Below are 26,376 nucleotides of genomic sequence, written 5' to 3'. Positions count from 1 at the left end.
GCTGAGATCGTGCCATTGCACTCCAGCCTGGGCAACAAGAGTGAAACTCTATCTCAAAAAAATAAAGCAAAACAAACAAACAAACAAATACAAAAATTAGCGGGTCATAGTGGTGCAGGCCTGTAGTCACAGCTACCTGGGAGGCTGATGTAAGGGAACTGCTTGAACCCAGGAGTTGGAGGCTGCAGTGAGCAAAGATCACGCCACTGCACTCCAGCCTGGGCGACAGAGCAAGACTTCGTCTCAAAAAAAAAAAAAAAAAAACAAAACCTAGATAGACCACCACACACCTAGGCTTTACCTAGGCCTATTGCTCCAAGGTTACAAACCTGTGTGGCATGTCACCATACTGAATATATGACACACTGGCAAGTATCTGTGTATCTAAACATATCTAGGCCAGCTGCAGGCATGGTGGCTCATGTCTATAATCCCAACACTTTGGGAGACTGAGGCAGGGGCATCGCTTGAGCTCAAGAGTTCGAGACCAGTCTGGGCAACATGGCAAAACCCCATTGCTACCAAAAAATACAAAAAGTGTTGTATATGCATAATGACATGTTGGTCAGGAATGAACCAGATATACAATGGTCTTCCCTAAGATTTAATACTGGCCGGGCGCGGTGGCTCAAGCCTGTAATCCCAGCACTTTGGGAGGCCGAGACGGGTGGATCACGAGGTCAGGAGATCGAGACCATCCTGGTGAACATGGTGAAACCCCGTCTCTACTAAAAAATACAAAAAACTAGCCGGGCGAGGTGGCGGCGCCTGTAGTCCCAGCTACTCGGGAGGCTGAGGCAGGAGAATGGCGGGAACCCGGGAGGTGGAGCTTGCAGTGAGCTGAGATCCGGCCACTGCACTCCAGCCTGGGCGACAGAGCCAGACTCAGTCTCAAAAAAAAAAAAAAAAAAAAAAAAAGATTTAATACTGTGGCTGGTCACAGTGGCTTATGCCTGCAATCCCAACACTTTAGGAGGCTGAGGTGAGTGGATCACTTGAGGTCAGGAGTTCAAGACCAGCCTGGCCAACATGATGAAATCCCTTTTCTACTAAAATTAGAAAAATTAGCCGGGCATGGTGGCAGGCATCTGTAATCCCAGCTACTCAGGAGGCTGAGGCAGGAGAATCACTTGAACCTGGGAGGTGGAGGTTGCATTGGGTGACAAGAGCGAAACTTCGTCTCCAAAAAAAAAAAAAAAAAAAAAAATTATAATACTGTTTTTTACTGTACCTTTTCTATGTTGGTTTGTTTGTTTGTTTTATTTATCTATTTATTTTGAGACAGAGTTTTGCTCTTGTTGCCCAGGCTGGAGTACAATGGTGTGATCTGAGCTCACTGCAACCTCCGCCTCCCAGGTTCAAGCAATTCTCTTGCCTCAGCTTCCCAAGTAGCTGGGATTACAGGCATGTGCCACCACGCCCAGCTAATTTTGTATTTTGTTTTTGTTTTTCAAGATGGAGTTTTGCTCTTGTTGCCCAGGCTGGAGTGCAATGGCACGATCTTGGCTCACTGCAACCTCCGCCTCCCTAGTTCAAGCAATTCTCCTGCCGCAGCCTCTTGAGTAACTGGGATTACAGGTGCCTGCCACCACGCGCAGCTAATTTTTTGTATTTTTAGTAGAGATGGGGTTTCATTATGTTGGCCAGGCTGGTCTCGAACTCCTGACCTCAGGTGACCCACCTCAGGTGACCCACCTCGGCCTCCCAAAGTGCTGGGATTACAGGCATGAACAACCACACCAGGCCTAATTTTGCATTTTTTAGTAGCAATGGGGTTTCACTATGTTGGTCAGGCTGGTCTCCAACTCCTGACCTCAGGTAATCCACCCAACTTGCCCTCCCAAAGTGCTGGGATTATAGGCATGAGCCATTGCACCTGGCTGAAAACTGTAACTTAAAAGTGATTAAGATAGTTAATTGTATGTTATGTGTATTTTGCCACAATTAATAAAATAAAATAAAGCCCCCACATGATCTGGCCCTTGCCTACAATTCCTTTGCTCCAGGCTCATTAACCACGAGCACACTAAACACGCCCTAATCTCAAAATCGTTGCATCTGCTGATCCTTCTGTCCAGTCAAGTCTTTCTTGTAATATCTCCTTGGCTTATCTTCTCACTTCACTCAGACTGTTCTAGTATCACTTTTGAGAGGCCTCCCTTGACCACCATTAGTTAAGGTAGGCACCATTCCAGCACTTGCTGGCTTTATTTTTCTTCAAAGCACTTTTTGTTTATTTGTTTTTTATTTGTTTGTTTGTTGAGACAGAGTCTCGCTTTGTCACCCAGGCTGGAGTTCAGTGGCGCCATCTGGGCTCGCTGCAAGCTCCGCCTCCCGGGTTTAGGCCATTCTCCTGCCTCAGTCTTCGAGTAGCTGGGACTATAGGCGTGCACCACCACGCGTGGCTAATTTTTTGTATTTTTAGTAGAGACGGGGTTTCACCGTGTTAGCCAGGATGGTCTCGATCTCCTGACCTCGCGATCCGCCCACTTCGGCCTCTCAAAGTGCTGGGATTACAGGCGTGAGCCACCCCGCCCGGCGTTTGTTTGTTTTTGAGACAGTCTCCCTCTGTCACCTAGGCTGGAATGCAGTGGCACGATCTTGGCTCATTGCAATCTCTGGCTCCTGAGTTCAAGTGATTCTTGTACCTCAGCTTCCTAAGTAGCTGGGATCACAGGCATTTGCCACCATGCCCAGCTAATTTTTGTATTTTTAGTAGAGATGGGGTTTCACTATGTTGGCCAGGCTGGGCTCGAACTCCTGACCTTAAGTGATCTAACTGCCTCGGCTTCCCAAAGTGCTGGGATTACAGGTGTGAGCCACTGTGCCCGGCCACAATAGAGCTTTTTGATAGAAATGTTCCATCATCTTTGTTGTCCACTATAGTGGACTGAGCATTTGAAATGTGCCTAGTGTAACTAAGAAACTGTATTTTAACGTTTATTTAATTTTAATTAAATCTAAATAACGTGCGGCAACTGGCTACCATATTGGACAGCACAGCTCTGAAGAGTTCAGTAGGAAGAGTTTTTGTTTATCTGTGAAATAAATCTGCCCCACCTACCTCACAGAGGTGTCTGGAACAAACAAGGTGAGCCACCGTGCCTGGTCTTCAAAGCACTTTTTAAAAAATAAACTTGGAGCCGGGCGCGGTGGCTCAAGCCTGTAATCCCAGCACTTTGGGAGGCCGAGACGGGTGGATCACGAGGTCAGGAGATCGAGACCATCCTGGCTAACACGGTGAAACCCCGTCTCCACTAAAAAATACAAAAAACTAGCCGGGCGAGGTGGCGGGCGCCTGTAGTCCCAGCTACTCGGGAGGCTGAGGCAGGAGAATGGCGGAAACCCGGGAGGCGGAGCTTGCAGTGAGCCGAGATCTGGTCACTGCGCTCCAGCCTGGGCGACAGAGCAAGACTCCATCTCAAAAAAAAATAAAATAAAATAAAAATAAATAAACTTGGGCTAGGCCCAGGCTGGAGTGCAGTGGCACGATCTCGGCTCACTACAAGCTCCGCCTCCCGGGTTCACGCCATTCTCCTGCCTAAGCCTCCTGAGTAGCCGGGACTACAGGCGCCTGCCACCACCTGCGGCTAATTTTTTGTATTTTTAGTAGAGAGGGGGTTTCACCGTGTTAGCCAGGATGGTCTCGATCTCCTGACTTTGTTATCCTCCTTCCTTGGCCTCCCAAAGTGCTGGGATTACAGGCGTGAGCCACAGCGCCCAGCCTTTTTTTTTTCTTTTTCTTTTTTTTTTGAGGTGGGTCTCACTGTATTGCCCAGACTGGTCTCAAACTCCTGGCCTTAAGGGATCCTCCTGAGAGAGGAGAAAGAAAGAAGCTAGTCAGGCAGGCAGTTAGGGTGGGTCCTTGGTTGAATTCTTTCAAACAAAAGAACTTCCACAAAGGGGCTTGTCTAAGACGTTCCCACAGCCGCATAGATAAGAAAGCCTACACAGGAGACTTGCCCACAGATGCCCGCAATGGAAAATTCTGTCCTCTGACACATGCACAGTAAGGGGAACAAAGCAATATAGAGTAACTCAAGCAAAGGGCCCGCATGTGCACTAGGAGGATGGGGTGGAGCTACCAGAAATTCGTGCCACATGCAAATGAGATGCCAAGCCCTCATCTGTTTCTTATAAAAGTTTTTGCATTCAACTGTAAATACGGCAACCCTCTTCTGGTTCCCTCTCCTGTGTTGAGAGCTTTCTTTCTTTTTTTTCTTTGAGACCGAGTTTCGCTCGTTGCCCAGGCTGAAGTGCAATGGCACGATCTCAGCTCACCGCAACCTCTGCCTCCCCGCAACCTCAGCCTCTGGGGTTCAAGTGATTCTCCTGCCTCAGCCTCCCGAGTAGCTGGGATTACAGGCATGCACCACCACCCGCAGCTAATTTTGTATTTTTAGTAGAGACGGGATTTCTCCATGTTGGTCAGGCTGGTCTCAAACTCCCCGACTCAGGTGATCCGCCCACCTTGGCCTCCCGAAGTGCTGGGATTACAGGCGTGAGCCTCCATGCCTGGCCAACCTTCTTTTGCTTTTTAAACTTTCACTCCAACCTCACCTTTTGTGTCTGTTCTCCTTATTTCTCTTGGTTATCAAAGAACTCCAGGTGATACCTCACAACAAGAGACTGCTACACTGTGGTGCATTGGTGAGACTGTAACACTCCCTCATTGGCCTGGCACAGTGCTGGAATTACAGGTGTGAACTATGGCACCTGGGCAAACTTTTAATTTTAGAATAGTTTTAGATTTACAGAAAAGTTAGCAAGACAGTATAGAGTTCCTACATACTGCACACCCAGTTTCCCCCTTTATTATCATCTTACATTGGTAAGGCACTGTTGACCTAAAATAATAAAATGAATCAAATTAATATAGATAATTTATTTGGACCATGGTTGAAAACCACAGCCCAGAGTCATAGGTTCAAGTTGCCCTGAATATATGCTCTAATTAGCAGCAATTACAAGAGAGTTTTTAAAAGGTTAAAAAAAAAAAAAAAAGTGAGAGGATAGTTCCTAAATTGTTTACCAATAATTTATTGGTTCATTAAAATAACATAAGCTATCGATTGACTATACATTGTTCTTTATATCACAAATTCCAGGAACATGAAAATAATGAGTGAGGATCACATTGTGCAACTTGTGGCAACATTTTAGATAATTTATCAGCTAATCTGAAACTAAAGGAAAGAAGAAAAACAAAATACCTTTAAACAATTTCCACCAGGCATGGGTTAGGGTATGTAACTGAGTCTCAGGCTCATGTCTCTCTCTGTGCCTGATAAATTTTGCAGACCCCCACATTCCTCACATGCTCTGAGCCACTTTTCTTTTCTTTTTTTCTTTTTTTTTTTTGAGACGAGGTTTCACTCTGTCACCCAGGCTGGAGTGCAGTGGCGCAATCACGGCTCACTGAACCTCGACCTCCTGGGCTCAATCGATCCTCCCACCTCAGCCTCTCAAGTAGCTGGGACTACAGGTGTGCATGATCACACCCGCTAATTTTTGTATTTTTTGTAGAGACAGGGCTGTTCACCATGTTGTCTAGGCTAGTCTCGAACTCCTGGGCTCAAGCAATCCACTTGCCTCGGCCTCCCAAAGTGCTGGGATTACAGGTGTGAGCCACTGCGCCTGGCAGTCAGACTTTTTTCATTTTTAATGACCTTAACACTTGGGAGGAGTATTGGTCAAATATTTTGTAGAACGTGCTTTGACTGGGATTTAGCTAAGTTTTTCTCATGAATTAGGGTTATGGAGTTCTGGAAGAAAGACCAGAGAAGTAAAGTGACATTCTCATCACATCATATCAAGCAACATGACTTATTACTATTGATTTTAAGCTTGATCACCTAAGCTTACATTTGCCAGGTTTCTACACTATAAAGTTAGTCCTTTATAGCCGGGCGCGGTGGCTCACGCCTGTAATCCCAGCACTTTGGGAGGCCGAGGCGGGCGGATCACAAGGTCAGGAGATCGAGACCACGGTGAAACCCCGTCTCTACTAAAAATACAAAAAATTAGCCGGGCGCGGTTGTGGGCGCCTGTAGTCCCAGCTACTCGGGAGGCTGAGGCAGGAGAATGTCGTGAACCCGGGAGGCGGAGCTTGCAGTGAGCCAAGATCGCGCCACTGCACTCCAGCCTGGGCGACAGAGCGAGACTCCGTCTCAAAAAAAAAAAAAAAAAAAAAGTTAGTCCTTTATCTCCCTCTTCCCATCCTATACTCTTTGGAATTAAGTTACTATTCACAGCCTACACTGAAGGAGTGGGGAGTTGTAATCCACGTCCTTAAGGGAGAAGTGTCTAAATAAATTATTTGGAATTCTGCAAGGAAGATTTTTCTCTTTGCCATTTGTTTATTTAGTTAATTCATTTATGTCCATATATACTTAGGGATATTTATTTTGTACTTTGGGTTTTAATCTAATAATGCTTCATTTTATTGCTCAAATGGTTCCAATTTTGGTCACTGGTAGTTCTTTCAGTTGGTTCCTATGTCCCTTTGACACACTCCCAACATGTGTTTTTGTCTGAACTCTTCCTTTCCTTCTGATACTGCAAGATTCTCCAGGCTTGCATTATATATTTTCTGCCCCAACCTAAAATCAGCCATATTTCCAAGGAGCCTTGCTTTCTTTTATTACAAATATGTTTCATATCTAAAACTGTTATTTCTGGCTGGGCACGGTGGCTCACGCCTGTAATCCCAGCACTTTGGGAGGCTGAGGCTGGTGGATCACCTGAGGTCAGGAGTTCGAGACCAGCTTGGCCAACCTGGTGAAACCCCGCCTCTACTAAAAATACAAAAAATTAGCTGGGTGTGGTGGCAGACACCTGTAATTCCAGCTACTCAGGAGGCTGAGGCAGGAGAATCGCTTGAACCCAGGAGGCGGAGGTTGCAGTGAGCTGAGATAGTGCCATTGTACTTCAGCCTGGGCAACAAGAGCGAAACTCTGTATCAAAAAAAAAAAAATTGTTATTTCTTTGCATTTTATCTGTATCTCCCACTAGAACATTAAGCCCTTAAAATCAGGACCTTTTCTGCTTGTTCACTGCTATATCTTCATTAACTAGAATAGTATCTGGCACATAGGAGGATATCAATAAAAGCTTAGTGAATGAATGAATAAATTAGTGAGGCCAAGTATTGTGCCTTTTTACATATTCATTCTTCATGGTGTTATGTCATAAGAATTTGATCAAAGTATAGTTGTATTGATAGATGGATACATGGATGTATGAATGGACAAATGAATGAATTAATACTAACCAGATGGATACATTATTGGGTGTATGAATTGAGAAACAGAAATGAATTGAGAAACAGATGGATGGACATTGCCGCCACTACTATACTCTCTAGTCACTCAGGATAAAAACTAGGTGATGAGGGGCCTCATTCATAATTCCTTCCACACTTTCACCTCCCACATCCAATCAACCACTAAGTCCTGCCAATTTTGCATCTCAAATATTTCTCAAATCCATTTCCTTTTCTTCATTTCAATTACTATTGCCCTAGTGCAGGCTGTCTTCCTCTCTTTCCTGGATGCTGCTGAAGCCTTATAACTCATCTCTTCGCTTTCTGCTTTGTTTCCATCCCCACCACCATCTACATTCCTGCCAGAAGAATTATTATAAAATACTGTTATGTCTATGTCACTCCCTTGCTTAAACCCTTAGGGTAAAGTCTAAGCTCCTTAGCATGATATAAAGTGCCTGCGATGACCTGGACCTTGGCCACTCCTCCACCCTCTCTTCTTGCCATTCTCCACCTTGCATTGATTTGTGTGCCTCAGAAATACCAAACTGCTTGTAGTTCCCATCAGTGGTCACGTGGCTTCTCTGCTCTGTCCTTTGCTCGTACTAGTCCCCCTGCCTAGAATGCCCTTTCCTCACATCTGAAGCTCAGAAGTCTTACTGGCTTCAAGTTGTTGAAAGCATGCATTTTTGCAGTTGTGGTTATGCTTATTAGGAGAGCCGGGGCTAGGGCGCAAAATTTAAGTAGTTTTGCAAGTGAGAATGAACACATCTTTAAATCTTGTGCCCTGGGTGCTTTACTTGTCCTAGTCTTGGCCCATTCTTGTCTCCTAGACTGGGAGCTTCCAGAGGGCAAGAATTTTGTCTTTTATCCCTGTAATCCCTAGCACAATGACTGGTGTCTAGTAGGTGCTCAGTGTAAATGTTTGTGGGAGGGAAAGAGGGAAGATGAATCAGAAGTCCACTGCTTGGGCCTTCAAATCTAGACTCTATCTCTTACCAGCTATGGGAATCTGACCAAGTTATTTCTCTGCTCCTCAGTTTTCTTATCTGTAGAAAAGAAAAAATAATAACATCTCCATTATAGGACTTTTTTTTTTTCCATTTTAAGGGAAATTACCCATTTCATCAAAATTTTCAAACTTATTGCTTTAAAAGATTTTTTTTTACAGTGTTCTCTTATGACTTTAAATTTTCTGCTATACAGCTATATCTTCTTGTAAATTTTTTTTTTTTTTTTTGAGATGGAGTCTCGTTCTGTCACCCAGCTATTCTCATGTCTCAGCCTCCCAAGCAGCTGGGATTACGGGGGCCAGTCACCATGCCTGGCTAATTTTTGTATTTTTAGTAGAGATGAGGTTTAACTATGTTGGTCAGTCTGGTCTGGAACTCCCAACCTCAGGTAATCTGCCTGCCTCAGCCTCCCAAAGTGCTGGGATTATAGGCGTGAGCCACTGCGCCCGGCCCTTTTAAATGTTTTGATATTGTTTATGCCTTTTTCTTGATTGAGCTTGTCAAAAAAAGTTTTGTTGATTCTCTATAGCATCTCTTTTATTTTATTTTATTTTTTCTGCTCTTGTCACTCAGGCTGGAGTGCAATGGTGCAATCTTGGCTCACTGCAACCTTTGCCTTCTGAGTTCAAGCTATTCTCCTGCCTCAGCCTCCTGAGTAGCTGGGATTACAGGTGCCCGCCACCATGCCCAGCTAATTTTTGTATTTTTATTTATTTATTTATGAGATGGAGTTTCACTCTGTCACCCAGGCTGGAGTACAATGGTGCAAACTCGGCTCACTGCGACTTCTGCTTCTAGCGATTGTCCTGCCTCAGCCTCCCAAGTAGCTGGGATTACAGGCGCATGCCACCACACCTGGCTAATTTTTGTATTTTTAGTAGAGACAGGGTTTCCTCATGCTAGCCAAGCTGGTCTCGAACTCCTGACCTCAGGTGATCTGCCCGCCTCAGCCTCCCAAAGTGCTGGGATTACAGCAGTGAGCCACTGCACCCAGCTTGCTTTCCTTATATGAGCATTTAAAGTCATACATTTCCCTTTAAATACCAGTTTGTCTTCTATGGCTATTTTTTATTTTGAAATATCTGCATTTTGATTTATTTTTTATCCCATAATTCTAGAAATATTTCCAAATGCATGGGGCTCTTGTTATCTTTCTGTCATTGAGTTCTATTATTATTATTTTTATTATTTTTTTGCTTTTTTTGAAATGGTGTGTCGTTCTGTCACCCAGAAGAGAGTACAGTGGTGTGATCACAGCTCACTGCGGTCTTGACCTCCTGGGCTCAAGCGATCCTCCCACCTCATCCTCCTGAGTAGCTGGGATCACAGGCATGTGCCACCATGCCCAGCTAATTTAAAATTTTTTTTAATTCATTAATTTTAATTTTAATTTATTTATCTTATCTCCCTAAGCTGATGAAGGATTTTTTATTTTTTTGTAGAGATGAGGTCTCATTATGTTACCCTGGCTGGTCTCAAACTCCTGAGCTCAACTGATCCCCCCACCCCAGCTTCCCAAAGTGCTGGGATTACAGGCATGAGCCACCGTTCCTGGCCTTGAATTCTATTTTGATTAGAGAAAGTCAAGTGTTACAGTAGGTAGCTTAGAAAGGCATAAGCAGGGCAGGAGAGGGCTCCTCTCAACACATACACAACAGGAATGCCAGGTGACCATCAGGGGATGGCTAGGCAGTTGTTAACTGTCTCTCTAAACTAATAATTGGTCACAGCCAGTACCAGGGAAAGGCAGGCTCCTAATATATAGAAAACACCTGAAACTGCTATCAGCAGCTTTCTGGTAAGATCTCAGGAGTTGGGCGAGGGGGCCCAAGAATGCACTTTAAGAGGCAAAATGGTGGAGTTTAACTGGTATGCGACCTTGCTCTAGAAATGCTAGACTGGTAAGGGAAGAATGCCTCAAGCGAGCATGCTATGACTCCAGTAAGCACACTGCATATGCTCCCTTCCCAAGCTAGCAGGCCGCTGCTCATGCGGACAGCCCACCCGAAGGCCCCAAGGGAAGAATCAGGGGAGAAATAATGCAAGACCCCAGAAGTATGACAACATATAAAACCCACGCATGTGATCTCTCAAGTGTACTTTACTTCCTTTGTGTTTTTTTCAAGACAGAGTCCCAAATATTGGCTCACTGTAACCTCCGCCTCCCGGCTTCAAGCGATTCTTATGCCTCAGCTTCCCAAGTAGCTGTGATTACAGGCGCACATTACCATGACCAGCTAATTTTGTGTTTTTAGTAGAGATGGGGTTTCACCATGCTGGCCAGGCTGGTCTCGAACTCCTGACCTCGGGTGATCTGCCCGCCTCTGCCTCCCAAAGTGTTGGGATTACAGGTGTGAGCCCCCACACCCGGCCCCAAATGTATTTTACTTAGTTTCACTCCTGCTCTAAAGCTTTGTAATAAACTTCCACTCCTGCTCTAAAACTTGCCTCGGTCTCTCCTTCTGCCTTATGCCCCTTGGTCAAATTATTTCCTCTGAGGAGGCAAGGATCAGCATTGCTGCAGACCCATGCAGATTCGCCACTGGTAATATACTCTGGTGCCACATGACTTGTGACTCAGCTATGTTCTGCTGCTAACAAATTGATTTTTTGGTTTCTGACGAGATGTGCTTTCAGGCCTAGCATGTGATCAGTTTTTTCAGATGTTCCATGGATTCTTGAAAGGATAATTGTTGGCTCCCTCTCGGGGTTATGGTGAGAATAAATATTAGATAATACATATATAGCACTTAAAAAGTTGCTCACCACTTAGTAAAATCTCAAGAAATGGTGGATCTCATTGTTGATGCTGTTATTATTATTGATGAATAACAGTCTCAGTCATTGGTCTGTGTGTCCCTAGGTGCCCTGGGAATTGGGTAATTGAGCCCTCTCCCACAAGTCAGTGCTTGACAAACTGTGTGCAGTGCCTACACTAACCATAGGGCCAATTAATCTTTAATACACACAGAAAACATGACTCAGCTTACTAGAGTAGAAGAAGTTCAGAGTTTGAGTAAGACTGCCCTGTGTTGGGTCCCTGGCTTGCCCCTTGCCAGCTGCGTGACATTTCTGCTCCCCCAAACTCCGTTTTCCTTATGTGTAAGAACAAGTATGATTTTGGACTTGCAGAGTTGTTGGCAGGATTAATGTGAAAGTCTTCAGCATAGGGCTAGACACAAAGTAGACCTTTTTTTTTTTTTTTTGAGATGGAGTCTTGCTCTGTTGTCCAGGCTGGAGTACAGTGGTGCCATTCCAGCTCACTGTGAGCTCTGCCTCCCATGTTCAAGTGATTCTCCTGCCTCAACCTCCCAAGTATCCAGAATTATAGACACCTGCCACCACGCCCAGCTAATTTTTGTATTTTTAGTAGAGACAGGGTTTCACCATGTTGGACAGGCTGGTCTCGAACTCCTGACCTCAAGTGATCCACTCACCTCGGACTCCCAAAGTGCTAGGATTACAGGCATGAGCCACTGCGCCCAGCCAACATGAAGTAGACCTTTCGCAAGTATTAGTTTACCTCTTTTTCCTTCTACTGAACCTGCAGGAACAGAGAGGAAGTGAAATTAGAGTTGTAATGGTACAACCATTTCCATTCTTTTTTCCTGGTCTTCTCTCCCAAGGAAGCCTCTTTCCCAGCTCTGTAAGACTGTACATCTCTGATGCCCCTCCCCGGAGAGCAGTGTAAAACCAGCTGTGACTAGGGAGAAGGGAGAGAGAAGAGGATGTTGGAACGTGCAAATCAGTTCCCAGCTTCCTGCTGAGTTAGTGGGACACCTGCTTGGAGAGAATTTCCATTTTATTTCCTATCTGGAGCAGCCCAGTTAATTTTTCAGGCCGTGAGTTGCCACACATCACAGATGACGGCTCCTCAAACCCTCAGAGCAGCATCATCCTCCTTGGTGGCCACACAAAGTCAGGATTTGCCTCTGCCTTTCCTTGCTTTCCCACATTACAGCAACATCTCAGGGGCACCCCTGCCTTGTCCTGGATCTGTTGCTGAGCCTCCTTTTAACACAAACTGTGGCTTCTACTACCTTCTCTCCTTTAAGCCTGAGTCCCAATGTACAAAGAGGATTAGCTGATTTTCTTACCTTTGAGTCTAGGTGGAGGCATGAAGCACAGAAGTGTGGGGAACAGAACAAGGGAAACTCCACACAGTATGTTTCTAAACTGCTCTCGGACAAATGGAGTAATTTTCCCTCCATTCTCACCACTACCTCCAGTTCCTTTGCCTCTGGTCATTTTGTCCCTCCTCCTACTCTAATTTCCACAAGTTAGATCAGACAAGGTTCGTTTTCCCTGTTTCTGCCTCTTGGCTTCAGGCTACTAGAGAAAACTAAAAACTATGTTCACTAGCTCCAATGTCTGATTTTCAGTTGTGATCAGGCCTTCAATGCTACTTAGTAATCCTTTCATAAAAATATGGAATGCTTCACAAATTTGCTGTCATCCTTGCTCAGGGACCACGCTAATCTTCTCTGTATCTTTCTAATTTTAGTATATGTGCTGGCAGAGGGAGTTTTTTTTTTTTTGGAGACGAGGTCTCGCTGTGTTGCCAGACCGGAATGCAGTGGTGAGATCTCGGCTCACTGCAATCTTTGCCTCCCAGGCTCAAATGATTCTCCTGCCTCAGCTTCCTGAGTAGCTGGGACTACAGGTGCACACCACCACACCCAGCTAATTTTTGTATTTTTAGTAGAGACGGGGTTTCACCATGTTAGCCAGGATGGTCTCGATCTCCTGACCTCATGATCTGCCTGCCTTGGCCTCCCAAAGTGTTGGGATTACAGATAAAAGCCACTGTGCCTGGCCTTTTTTTTTTTTTTTTTTTTAAGAGACAGGGTCTTGCTTTGTTGCTCAAACTGGAGTGCAGCGGCACAATCATAGCTCACTGCAGCCTTGAACTCTTGGGCTCAACCAATCCTCTCACCTCAGCCTTCTGAGTAGCTAGGACTACAGTTGTGTGCCACCACACATGTCTATTTAAAATTTTTTTGTTGGCCATGCGCGGTGGCTCACGCCTGTAATCCCAGCACTTTGGGAGGCTGAGGCAGGCGGATCACGAGGTCAGGAGATTGAGACCATCCTGGCTAACACGGTGAAACGCCGTCTCTACTAAAAAATACAAAAAAATCAGCCGGACTTGTTGTCGGGCGCCTGTAGTCCCAGCTACTTGGGAGGCTGAGGCAGGAGAATGGCATGAACCCGGGAGGCAGAGCTTGCAGTGAGCTGAGATCGCGCCACTGCACTCCAGCCTGGGCGACAGAGCAAGAACTCCGTCTCAAAACAAGAAACAAAACAAATATAATTTTTTTGTAGAGACAGGGCTGGTCTCAGGCTCATGGCCTCAAATGATCCTCCTGCCTTAGACTCCCTAAGTGCTGGGATTACAGGCATGAGCCACCACATCTGGCTGGTAATCCTTATAATAGATTGTCCCGTCTCCAATGTATTTTGTCTTTCTGTTATGATTATTTGAGGTTGTGTCCAGTTTTAGCTGTTGTAAATAAAGTTGCTATGGGCTGGACAGGGTGGCTCACACCTGTAACCCCTGCACTTTGAGAGGCTGAAGTGGGAGGATTGCTTGAAGCCAGGTGTTTGAGACCAGCGTGTGCACCAAAGCAAGACCCCTATCTATATTTTTATGTTTTTATTTATTTTTTATTTTTTATTGTATTTTATTTTTTTTGAGACAGAGTCTCACTCTGTCACCCAGCCTGGAGTGCAGTGGTGTGATCTCGGCTCACTGCAAGCTCTGCCTCCCGGGTTCATGCCATTCTCCTGCCTCAGCCTCCCGAGTAGCTGGGACTACAAGTGCCCACCACCATGTCCGGCTAATTTTTTTTGTATTTTTAGTAGAGATAGGGTTTCACCATGTTAGCCAGGATGATCTCAATCTCCTGACCTCGTGATCCACCCGCCTTGGCCTCCCAAAGTGCTGGGATTACAGGTGTGATCCACCGTGCCCAGCTCCTATCTATCCTATCTATATTTTTAAAAAGTTGCTATGGACATTCTCATGCATGTCTTTTTGTGGACATATGTTTTTATTTTTCTTGGGTAAAATATCTAAGAGTGGATTTGCCAGTCATAGGACAGGTGTATATTTAGTTTTATAAGGAAGTGAGGCTGGATGCAGTAACTCACGCCTGTAATCCCAGCTCTTTGGGAGGCCGAGGTGGGAGGATCACTTGAAGCCAGGAGTTGGAGACTCAGTCTCCATCAAAGTGAGACAACAGAGTAAGACCCCCATCTTTACAAAAAAAAAAAAAAAAGTTTTTTTTCTTAAATTATCTGCTCATGGTTGTGTGCACCTGTAGTCCTAGCTACTCAGGAGGTTAAAGTGGGAGAATTGCTTAAGCCCAGGAATTCAAGACAGCAGAAAGTTATGATTGAATCACTACACTCCAGCCCAGGCAACAAAGCAAAACCCTGTCTCAAAAAAAAAAAAAAAAAAAGAATAATAGGCTGGGCATCGTGGCTCATGCCTGTAATCCCAGCACCTGAGGTCAGGAGTGGAAGACCAGCCTGGCTAACATGGTGAAACCCCCTCTCTACTAAAACTACAAAAGAAAAAAGAAATAGCTGGGCATGGTAGCAGGTACCTGTAATCCCAGCTACTTGGGAGGCTGAGTCAGGAGAATTGCTTGAACCTGGGAGGCAGAGATCGCACCATTGCACTCCAGTCTGGGCAGCAAGAGCGAGACTCCATCTAAAAAAAAATTAAAAAAAAACCAAAGTCTGGAAGCAATGGCTCATGGCCTACAATTCCAGCACTTTGGGGGGCTGAGGCAGGGGGATCACGAGGTCAGGATTTTGAGACCAGCCTGCCCAACATAATGAAACCCTGTCTCTACTAAAAATACAACAAAAAAATTAGCCAGGTGTGGTGGCAGGTGCCTGTAGTCCCAGCTACTTGGGAGGCTGAGGCAGGAGAATCGTTTGAACCCGGCAGGCGGAGGTTGCAGTGAGCCGAGACTGCGCCATTGCACTCCAGCCTTGGCGACAGAGCGAGATTCTCCATCTCAAACAAACAAACAAACAAACAAAAGTGACAATGATTTTCCAAAATGGTGTACTGGTTGAGGCTCTTATTAAAGAGGAAGATCCCTGGGCTCTGTGCTGAATTTACTGAATCAGAATATTATCAGAATAAAGGACATAAAGAAGAGCCCATGTAATTTTACTTTTCTTTTTTTTGACACATGATCTTGCTCTGTTGCCCAGGCTGGAGTGCAATGGTGTGATCACAGTTCACTGCAGCCTCAACTTCCTGGGCTCAAGTGATCCTTCCATCTCAGCTTCCCAGGTAGCTGGGACCACAGGCACATGCCACCACACCCGGCTAAGTTTTTTAAATTAATTTTTAAATATTTTTTGTAGAGAGAGGGTCTCCCTTTGTTGCCTAGGCTGGTCTTGAACTCCTGGATTCAAGCAATCCTCCTGCCTCAGCCTCTCAGTGTTAGGATTACAGGAATGTAAGCTGATCACCAGTGTGTCCAGCCCCATGTGATTTTAATGTAGGTGGTTTTTTGACTGGCATTTAGAAACCACTGGAGAATATCTTAGTATCTTTACTTTCTTGTTTTTCATTCCTTCCTCAATAACTGTAATTCTGGCCACCATGTATTGTGGTTGTAAATAATGAAATAATTGACCAACAGTGAATTAAGTAGTAAGGACATTTATTTATCTCATATAACAAGAAACCCAGAGATAGGTGGGTCCAGGTTTGGTTAATTCAGCCATCAGTAATGTCATCAAATAGCCAGGCTTTTCTCATTTCCTCTTCACTGACCTCAAAGTATTTGCCCCATTCTTGGGCTTATTCTTCATAGTCCTGAGATGGCTGTCACAGCTCTGAATAGCATGAGCTCACATGGCAACTCCCAAGGCAGAAAAGCAAGGGATGTCTCCCACCTATAATCCCAGCACTTTGGGAGGCTGAGGTGGGCAGATTGTGATACCCTACCTTGTTTTAACCTGACTGACTCTCTCTTAGCTGAGAGAGCCAGACAGACTCCATTTTGGTTTCTTCACTTGCAGCCCCTTATCCCCCCCACTTAAGGACATAACTGGTGCAAGCTGACTCCAAGCACATCCAGGAATGCACTTACTAATAAGATAGTGAGGCAAGCTGTACCAGCAGCTCCTGGGAACGCACTTGGTTGATGGTACCCAAAACCCCTGCATTTATCTCTTTGTGATAGTTTAAGCCCCTGCACCTGGAACTGTTTATTTTTCTGTAACTGATTTCTGTAACCATTTATCTTTTAACTTTTTGCACGTTCTGCTTCTGTAAAATTGCTTCAACTAGACTCCCCCTTCCCTATTTAGACTAAGGTATAAAAAGAAATATAGGCCAGGCGCGGTGGCTCAAGCCTGTAATCCCAGCACTTTGGGAGGCCGAGACGGGCGGATCATGAGGTCAGGAGATCAAGACCATCCTGGCTAACACGGTGAAACCCTGTCTCTACTAAAAAATACAAAAAATTAGCTGGGTGTGGTGGTGCTCGCCTGTAGTCCCAGCTACTCGGGAGGCTGAGGCAGGAGAATGGTGTAAACCCGGGAGGCGGAGCTTGCAGTGAGCTGAGATCCGGCCACAGCACTCCAGCCTGGGCGACAGAGCAAGCCTCCATCTCAAAAAAAACCAAAAACAAACAAAAAACAAAAAACCAAAAAGAAATCTAGCCCCTTCTTCGGGGCCGAGAGAATTTTAAGCTCTAGCGTCTCTTGGTCGCCAGCAATAAAGAACTCCTGAATTAGTCTCAGAGTGTGGCGTTTCTCTATAACTTGCTCGGTTACAACAAGATCACTTGAGGTCAGGAGTTCGAGACCAGCCTGGCCAACATGGTGAAACCCCCGTCTCTTACTAAAAATACAAAAATTAGCTGAGTGTCGTGGTGCACGCCTGTAATCCCAGCTACTTGGGAGCCCAAGGCACGATAATCGCTTGAACTTGGGAGGTAGAGGTTGCAGTGAGTCAAGATCACGCCACTGCACTCCAGCCTGGGCAACAGAGGGAGACTCCTTCTCAAAAAAAGAAAATAAAAAGGAAGCTTTCTCCCTGAACATATTTATTGTTTTAGGGAGGAAAATCCTTTTCAGAATCTTCCAGAAAACTTCCTCCGAAGTTCCATTATCCAGAACTGGGTCACATGTCCACCCCTAGGTTTAAAGGAGGTTGGAGGAGGGGTGTTGGCAAAGTATCTAGCAGTTTTGAGGCCTTACAATGTGAGGCAGTCCCTGCCAGTAAGTATTGGGAACAGGCCCCCAAATCTGGTCATAAACTGGCCCCCAAACCGGCCATAAACAAAATCTCTGCAGCACTGTGACATGCTTGCGATGGCCATGACACCCACACTGGAAGGTTGTCGGTTTACTGGAATGAGGGCAAGGAACACCTGGCCCACCCAGGACGGCATTAGCGATCTGTGCCTTAAGGACATGTTCCTGCTGCAGTTAACTAGCCAGAGCCCATCCCTTTGTTTCCCCGCAAGGAATACTTTTAGTTAATCTACAGTCTATAGAAACAATGCTTATCACTGGATTGCTGACAATATGTGGGTAAATCTCTGTTGGAGGCTCTCAGCTCTGAAGGCTGTGAAACCCCGATTTCCCACTCCACACGCTATATTTCTTTTCTTTTTTTTTTGAGTCTGGCTCCGTGCCCAGGCTGGAGTGCAATGGCGGATCTTGGCTCACTGCAAGCTCCGCCTCCTGGGTTCACACCATTCTCCCCTCTCAGCCCCCTGAGTAGCTGGGACTACAGGCGCCCGCCACCACACCCGGCCAATTTTTGCATTTTTAGTAGAGACGGGGTTTCACGGCGTTAGCGAGGATGGTCTCGATCTCCTGACCTCTTGATCCACCCGCCTTGGCCTCCCAAAGTGTTGGGATTACAGGCGTGAGCCACCGCGCCCGGCTCCACACACTGTATTTCTGTGTGTGTGTGTCTTTAATTCCTTTACGGTGGGTTAGGGTCTCCACGACCGAGCTGGTCTCAGAAAGTAAGGAAGAAGAGTGGGAAAACGGCTTTTGGATCTGTAATCAAGAGTGTCTTTTTTTTTTTTTTTTTTTTTTTTTTTTTTTTTTGAGACAGAGTCTCGCTCTGTCGCCCAGGCTGGAGTGCAGTGGCCGGGTCTCAGCTCACTGCAAGCTCCGCCTCCCGGGTTCACGCCATTCTCCTGCCTCAGCCTCCGGAGTAGCTGGGACTACAGGCGCCCGCCACCTCGCCCGGCTAGTTTTTTTTTTTGTATTTTTAGTAGAGACGGGGTTTCACCGTGTTAGCCAGGATGGTCTCGATCTCCTGACCTTGTGATCCGCCCGTCTCGGCCTCCCAAAGTGCTGGGATTACAGGCTTGAGCCACCGCGCCCGGCCAAGAGTGTCTTAAATATAGACCTCATCGGCCGGGCGCGGTGGCTCAAGCCTGTAATCCCAGCACTTTGGGAGGCCGAGGCGGGCGGATCACAAGGTCAGGAGATCGAGACCACAGTGAAACCCCGTCTCTACTAAAAATACAAAAAATTAGCCGGGCGCGGTGGCGGGCGCCTGTAGTCCCAGCTACTCAGGAGGCTGAGGCAGGAGAATGGCGGGAACCCGGGAGGCGGAGCTTGCAGTGAGCCGAGATCGCGCCACTGCACTCCAGCCTGGGCAACAGCGTGAGACTCCGTCTCAAAAAAAAAAAAAAAAAAAAAGACCTCATCAAAACTGTTCTTAGAAAGTCACCTTAATTGCTAGATCCAATGACTTCTCTCCAGTTTTCCTCATACTGGACCTCTCCGTGAAGTTTTGTATTGCTGGCTCCCTCTTTCTTGAAACTCTTCTCTTGGTTTCTGTTATACTTTCTCTCTACCCCACCCATCATTTTCTCCCCTTGCGCTTCCCTTCACTACCCTTCTTTTCTTTATATATTGGTATCACCCTGGGTTTTGAACCAGACTCTGTCTGGGCACCTCTGAGCATAAAGCAGGCAATCCATTCTAACCATGTTTCTTTCTATCTTTTTTTTTTTTTCTTTTTGAGATGGAGTCTCACTCTGTCACCCAGGCTGGAGTGCAGTGGCGCGATCTTGGCTCACTGCAACCTCCGCCTCCCTGTAAGGAGGAGACTACCCCTCATATTGTCTTATGACCAATTTCTGCCTCAAAGAAAAAGTAGGAGTTAAGGAAAAGACAAAAGTGAAATCAGTAGTCAGACAGCCCGGCACTGTATTCCAGGCCTGGCAGTTAAAAGATTGACCCCTGACCTAACCAATTATGTTATCTATAGATTCCAGACAGTGTATGGAAAAGCACTGTAAAAATCCCTGTCCTGTTCTGTTCCGTTCTGATTACTGGTGCATGCAGCCCCTAGTCACGCACCGCTGCTTGCTCAATCTATCATGACCCTGTCACATGGACCCCCTTAGAGTTGTAAGCCCTTAAAAGGGACAGGAATTACTCAGGGAGCTCGGTTTTTGGAGACATGAGTCCGCCGACGCTCCCAGACGCTCCCAGCTGAATAAAGCTCTTTCCTTCCACAACTCGGTGTCTGAGGGGTTCTTGTCTGCGGCTCGTCCTGCTACACCTGGTTCAAGCAGTTCTCCTACCTCTGCCTCTCAAGTAGCTGGGACTACAGGCACGTGTTACCACACCCGGATAATTTTTTAATTTTTTTAGTAGAGATGGGGTTTCACCATGTTAGCCAGGATGGTCTTGATCTCCTGACCTCGTGATCTACCTGCTTCGACCTCCCAAAGTGTTGGGATTACAGGTGTGAGCCACCATGCCTGGCCCTAACCATGTTTCTGAGACCTAATGAGAACTGTTTGTGATCCACCCCTTGAACCCTTACATTTGGGCCTTAGGCTGGTTTTCCCTGCCATGTTCCTGATTCTCCTTCTGCCATGTCTCCATCTCTTGTCTCCATTACAGAGCTTTGCTCTTGATAAGGACCTTACCAGCTTTTTCTTAAGGATAGACCTTAAAAAGTTATTTGTAACTTCCTGTAGGGTATGTCTTATAATCAAAGGGCCCTTTGTTTTCCTGCACATCCTGGGATTTTGGAATAGAAGCTCAATTGCCCCACAAAATAAACGGATGATGAATTTGGAGTCCCAGGGTTTAAGAGATCAAGAAAAGAGGGACTAGAAGAGACAAGTCAGTTGACAGCTTGGTGAAGGAAGAGCTGAGAAGGATTAGTGACTGTGTGAGAATTTGGAAAGACATGTTCAAAGCTGAATTTTCTTTCTTTTTTTTTTTCTTGAGATGGAGTTTTGCTCTTGTTGCCCAGGCTGGAGTGTAATGGCATAATCTCGGCTCACCACAACATCTGCCTCCTGGGTTCAAGCAATTCTCCTGCCTCAGCCTCTCGAGTAGCTGGGCTTATAGGTGCTCACCATCACACCCAGCTAATTTTTGTATTTTTAGTAGAGACAGGGTTTCCTCATGTTGGTCAGGTTGGTCTCAAACTCTTGACCTCAAGTGATCTGCCCACCTCAGCCTCCCAAAGTGCTGGGATTACAGACATGAACCACCGCGCCCACCTCAAAGCTGAATTTTCTTTTTTTTTTTTTTGAGAGAGAGTCTCGCTCTGTCGCCCAGGCTGGAGTGCAGTAGCCAAATCTCAGCTCACTGCAAGCTCCGCCTCCCGGGTTCACGCCATTCTCCTGCCTCAGCCTCCCGAGTAGCTGGGACTACAGGCGCCCGCCACCTCGCTCAGCTAGTTTTTTGTATTTTTTTAGTAGAGATGGGGTTTCACCGCGTTAGCCAGGATGGTCTCGATCTCCTGACCTCGTGATCCGCCCGTCTCGGCCTCCCAAAGTGCTAGGATTACAGGCTTGAGCCACCGCGCCCGGCCCAAAGCTGAATTTTCAATGGAAACAATGTATGTTATGATCCCCCCATGACTATACAAATTTTCACTGAAAACTTCCAAAGCCACCCAGTGTGTGGTGTGACTTAATTTCAGATGGACGTCAGTGAAGGGGCCACAGGATTTATGAGGCTGACAGTGTGAACAGTCACACATCTGAGTCACACCTAGATTATTGAAGCCTTTTACTGGTCTATCTGCCTCTGGCCTTCCACCCCTTCCAACGTTCCCTCCATATGGCTGCAGAGTGATCTTTCTAAGATGTAAACCCAGGCTATTTCCCTATTTAAATTGTTTAATGACTCCTTAATTGGTGTTTCTCAAACTTGGAGTTCATATATCCCTTGGTTCTCAGATGTCTTGAGTAAACTTTAAGAAGTTTACTGGCTGGACACAATGGCTCACGCCTGTAATCCCAACACTTTGGAAGGCCGAGGTGGGAGGTTCACTTGAGCCCAGGAGTTTGTCACCAGCCTGGGCAACATAGTGAGACCCTGTTTCTATTTTAAAAAGAAAAGAAAAGAAAAAAATAAGGAGCTTACTATTTGTTTTAATTTCAGGATTAATCTTTTGTTTTGTTTTGTTTTTGAGACAAGGTCTCGCTCTGTTGCCCAGGCAGGAATGCAGTGGCAGGATCATGGCTCACTGCAGCCTTGACCTCCCCTGCTCAAGTGATCCTCCTGCCTCAGTCTCCAGAGTAGCTGGGACTACAGGCACATGCCACCACACCTGGCTAATTTTTGTATTTTTTGTAGAGATGGGGTTTTTGCCATGTTGCCTAGGCTGGTCTCGAGCTTCTGAGCCCAAGTAATCTTCCCACCTCAGCCTCCCGAAGTGCTGGGATTATAGGCTGAGTCACCGTGCCAGGCCAGGCTTAATCTTAACAAAGTAATAATAACAACATAAGCATAGTCTGTAATACCTGGATGACCTCATAACTAAGCACTTTCAGGAGATTTTAGTGCCTTTTTTTTTTGCACTTGTATTATTTATTAATTGGGTTGGTGCCAAGCGATTTTGTGAAATGACAGCATTTAACTTTTAATGCTGTAACTATTTTCATCTCATTGTTTACAGATATATCTGCAGCACCTAGAGCAACAGTGCACATCATAAGTGTTCAATAAAGATGTGTTGAATAAATGAATGAATGAAGTTTCTCAAGCCAGGTTCTGAGATCCTTGGGGCTTTTCCACAGTTTGAAATCACCTCAGTATGGCACGTGAGGCTCTTCACAATTAAGCTGGGAATACTCAACCAGTAATTTTCCCAGACAGTCTGGGCAGGATGTGGGGGCGTAGTCCTCTTTAGAAAATAAAAAAAGTGAAAGTATAAAGCATTTATGTACATTTTGACAGGCAGACGTGATATGCAAATAGATTGCAAATATAATGCAAATGACATGCAACTCCTCATGCAAATGAGCATCCTGTCTTTGGAATCCACTGCCGTGTATTCACTGATTTGTCTGCAGTTCTGGCAGTAAATCTTTCAAGGGTTTGGGATGCAAGTTGCTTTGATGTGTGTGTACTAGGGAGGAGGGGGTGGTGGGATGGGGTCTCTCAAGGAGGAGTCAGTGTGGTGCTATAAGCTTGCAGCTTAGTATGAAGCTTAATATAGTACACAGTTTAATATGAGGTTATTCTCCTGTGATACTCTAAGGACTGACATTTCGGAATTGGTGGCGGGTGGTGGCAATGAAATGCAACTTATATTCTTCAACTCTTTGGCTGCCTCACATCTTCTGTTCCACCCATCTCACACCATTGGGGTTCTGGTCCATAGGAGTAGCGAGTAGGGAGTCAGAGATCCTTGGCCCCAGGTCCTCATCATGAGGACTACAGAAGAGCTCTCATAAATCATATCTGGAGAAGGTTATGAGCCTGGTGTGGAGTTCTGCACTTCCTAATCTCATGACAAGCAGAATTTAGCTGAATTTCTAGGCCTGTTAGAAAAAGATGAGTGGTGACAAAAAGCATGGAGACTTTCTGAGAAATATAGCTGCTTAATCTCAATGCCAATAATGTGATATCTGACAAAATTGGGACGCTTACTTGGAAATCTAAAGGGAAAAAATGTCAACTATGATTTTTTTCATGATAAAAACCTGTTCTTCCCTGTCATTGGTGTGAAAGGAAATTTTTGGTTACACAGACTCTTCCCCAATGATTATAAAAATATTGGGCAAATGATGCAAAAGAGGCTTTAGCAGGTATATTTTAGCCTAACTCAAGATCTGTTTTTCTCTGACACTTTGCATCAGACCTGGGTTCAAACACTCAATTTTCAGCTATATAAACTTGGGCAACTTATTCAACTTTTCTGAGCTCAGTTTCTGCATCTGTAGGGGAGTAATAGAATTACAGAATCCTTATGAGGTTGTTGTAAAGTCACATGAGATAATGCATGTACTTAACACAGTGCCGGGCTCATAGTGAGCATTCAATTAATACAGCTATTTGCAAGGACCGTCTGTAGATTTGCTGCCTAGATTCCATTCATCCTCCATCTGATGACTGTACCCCATTTATTCCTGGTGAACCATCATTTTCTTCTCATTCCATGTGGTCCTAGTGAAACCGACTCCATCCTCAGCACCAGAAGTAGAACATGTGGCATAAGCTGGGCATGGTAGCTCATGCCTGTAATTCTGGCACTTTGGGAAGCTAGGCCAGGTGGATCACTTGAGGCCAGGAGTTTGAGACTAGCCTGGCCAACATGGCAAAACCCTGTCTCTACTAAATACACAAAAATTAGCTGGGTGTGGTGGCACATGCCTGTAATCCTAGCTACTCAGGTGGCTGAGGCACAAGAATTGCTTGAACCTGGGAGGAAGAGGTTGCAGTGAGCCAAGATTGTGCCATTGCACTCCAGCCTGAGCAACAAAGTGAGACCCTGTCTTTAAAAAACAAACAAACAAATAAAATAGAACATGTGACTTAGGTTTAAATCATTCATACCATTCTATTCTCAGGCCACAGTGATTGGTTCAAGAATGGGGACATACATAGAGTTACCGTATGATCCAGCAATTCCACTTCTAGGTAACCTTGTATAATCAACCCTCAGCGTATGCAGAGGATTGGTTCCAGACACCTGAGTACACTAAAATCCACGCAGACTCAAGTCCTGCAGTCGGCTCTGCAGAGCCTGAGTATACAAAAAGTCAGCCCTCCATACATTCAGGTTTCACATCCTGTGAATACTGTAATTTCAATTTGCATTTGGTTAAAAAAATCTGCGTATAAGTGGACCCTTGCAATTCAAACGTGTGTTGTTCAAGGGTCAAGTGTATATGAATGCTCATAGCAGTGTTATTAATAATAGTCAAAAAGTGGAAGCAACCCAACCGTCCACCACTTGGCAGCAGAATGCTGCTGTGAACGTTCATGTACACCTTTCTTATATTCATACAATGGGCTATTATTCAGCAATAAAAAGGAATAAAGTACTGATTCATGTTACAACATGGATGAACCTTATAAACATTATGCTAAGTGAAAAAGGACATACACAAAAGGCCATATGTTATTTGATTCCATTTATATGAAATATCTTGAATAGGTAAACCTATGGAGACAGAAAGAAGATTAGTGGTTGCCAGGCACTGGAGTGGGGGGGAATGCGTAGTGGCTGTTACTGAGTATAGGGTTTCTTTTTTCTTTTTTTTGAGACAGGGTTTGGCTCTGTTGCCCACGGTGGAGTGCAATGGCTAACTGCCATTTCTGCCTCCTAGGCTCAAGTACTCCTCCCACCTCAGCCTCCGGAGTAGCTGGGACCATAGGCACTCGCCACCACGCCCAGCTAATTTTTGTATTTTTTATAGAGAAGGGGTTTCTTATGTTGTTCAGATTGGTCTCAAACTCCAGGGCTTAAGTGATCTGCCTGCCTTAGCCTCCCAAAATGCTGGGATTACAGGTGTAGAGCTTCTCTTTAGGGTGATAGAAATATTTTGGAATTAGATAGTGATGATAATCACACAACACTGTGAATATATTAAAAACTATTGAATTGCATACTTTAAAAAGATGAATTTTATGGAATGTGAATTATATCTCAATTTAAAAAACTAAAGCAGATAAAACAGTGGACACATGTCTCAAGTAGATCAACGAGAGCCAGTAAGACCCACCCTAATTCTTTGAAGTCATGAGGGAAGCAAACTAGTTCCTTTCTTTGAGGACTCTAACTTGAGAGAATATAGGGTCTGGAGCTGCTGTCCTGTCTTGCTATGTGTACCTCCGGAGACTGAATTATCCAACTCAGCTGAAAGCAGAGCCAAGAAATGGAGACACCAAGACCTGTTTACACATTGGAGCTACAGTAATTAATTGTCCCAGTTTGCCTGGGACTTTCCTGGTTTCAGAACTGAAAGTCTGTATATCATGTTAAGCTGGAGCTCCAAATCCACCTTTGCTTGAAGCTCAAGATGTTACCCGTGGACTTTTCAATTACAGTCACACACCATGTAATGATGTTTTGGTCAACAAGGGATCACATAGGCGATGGTCATCCCATAAGATTATACTACCGTAGTTCACTGTACCTTTTCTATGTGTAGATATGTTAATTTTAATTTTTTTTTTTTTTTGAGACAGAGTCTCACTCTGTCACCTAGGCTGGAGTGCAGTGGCACAATCTTGGCTCGCTGCAACATCTCCCTCCTGGGTTCAAGCGATTCTCGTACCTCAGCCTCCTGAGTAGCTGGAACTACAGGCGTGTGCCACCATACCTGGCCAATTTTTGTATTTTTGGATTTTTTTTTTAGATGGAGTCTCGCTCTGTCACCCAGACTGGAGTGAAGTGGCGCAATCTCGGCTCACTGAAACCTCCGCCTCCTGGGCTCAGGCGATTTTCCTGCCTCAGACTCCCGAGTAACTGGGATTACAGGCAGGCGCCACCACACCCGGCTAATTTTGTATTTTTAGTAGACACAGGGTTTCACCATGTTGGCCAGGCTGGTCTCGAGTTCCTGACCTCAGGTTATCTGCCTGCCTCAGTCTCCCAAAGTGCTAGGGTTATAGGTGTGAGCCACCGTCTGATCCTCTGTTTAGATATATTTAGATACACAAATACTTACCATTGTGTTACAATTGCCTACAGTAATCAGTATAGTAGCACGCTGTACAGATTTGTAGCCTACGAGCATAGACTCTACTGTATAGCCTAGGTGTGTAGTAGGCTATACCAGTGGTCCCCAGCCTTTTTGGCACCATGGATGGTTGCATGGAAGACAA

The 26,376-nt window shown here is 45.4% G+C and overlaps 1 pseudogene; it reads right to left on the bottom strand.

Annotated features, from left to right (window-relative positions):
- Positions 1-12,699: 12,699 nt before the first annotated feature.
- On the bottom strand, positions 12,700-12,796 carry LOC114679089 (U6 spliceosomal RNA; annotated as a pseudogene).
- Positions 12,797-26,376: the final 13,580 nt, after the last annotated feature.

This window comes from Macaca mulatta, chromosome 6 (genome assembly GCF_049350105.2).
Source record: "Macaca mulatta isolate MMU2019108-1 chromosome 6, T2T-MMU8v2.0, whole genome shotgun sequence".
Classification (NCBI taxonomy): Eukaryota; Metazoa; Chordata; class Mammalia; order Primates; family Cercopithecidae; genus Macaca; species Macaca mulatta.
The sequence above is the reverse complement of the archived record's forward strand: the minus strand, read 5'-3'. Positions and strand labels throughout refer to the sequence as shown.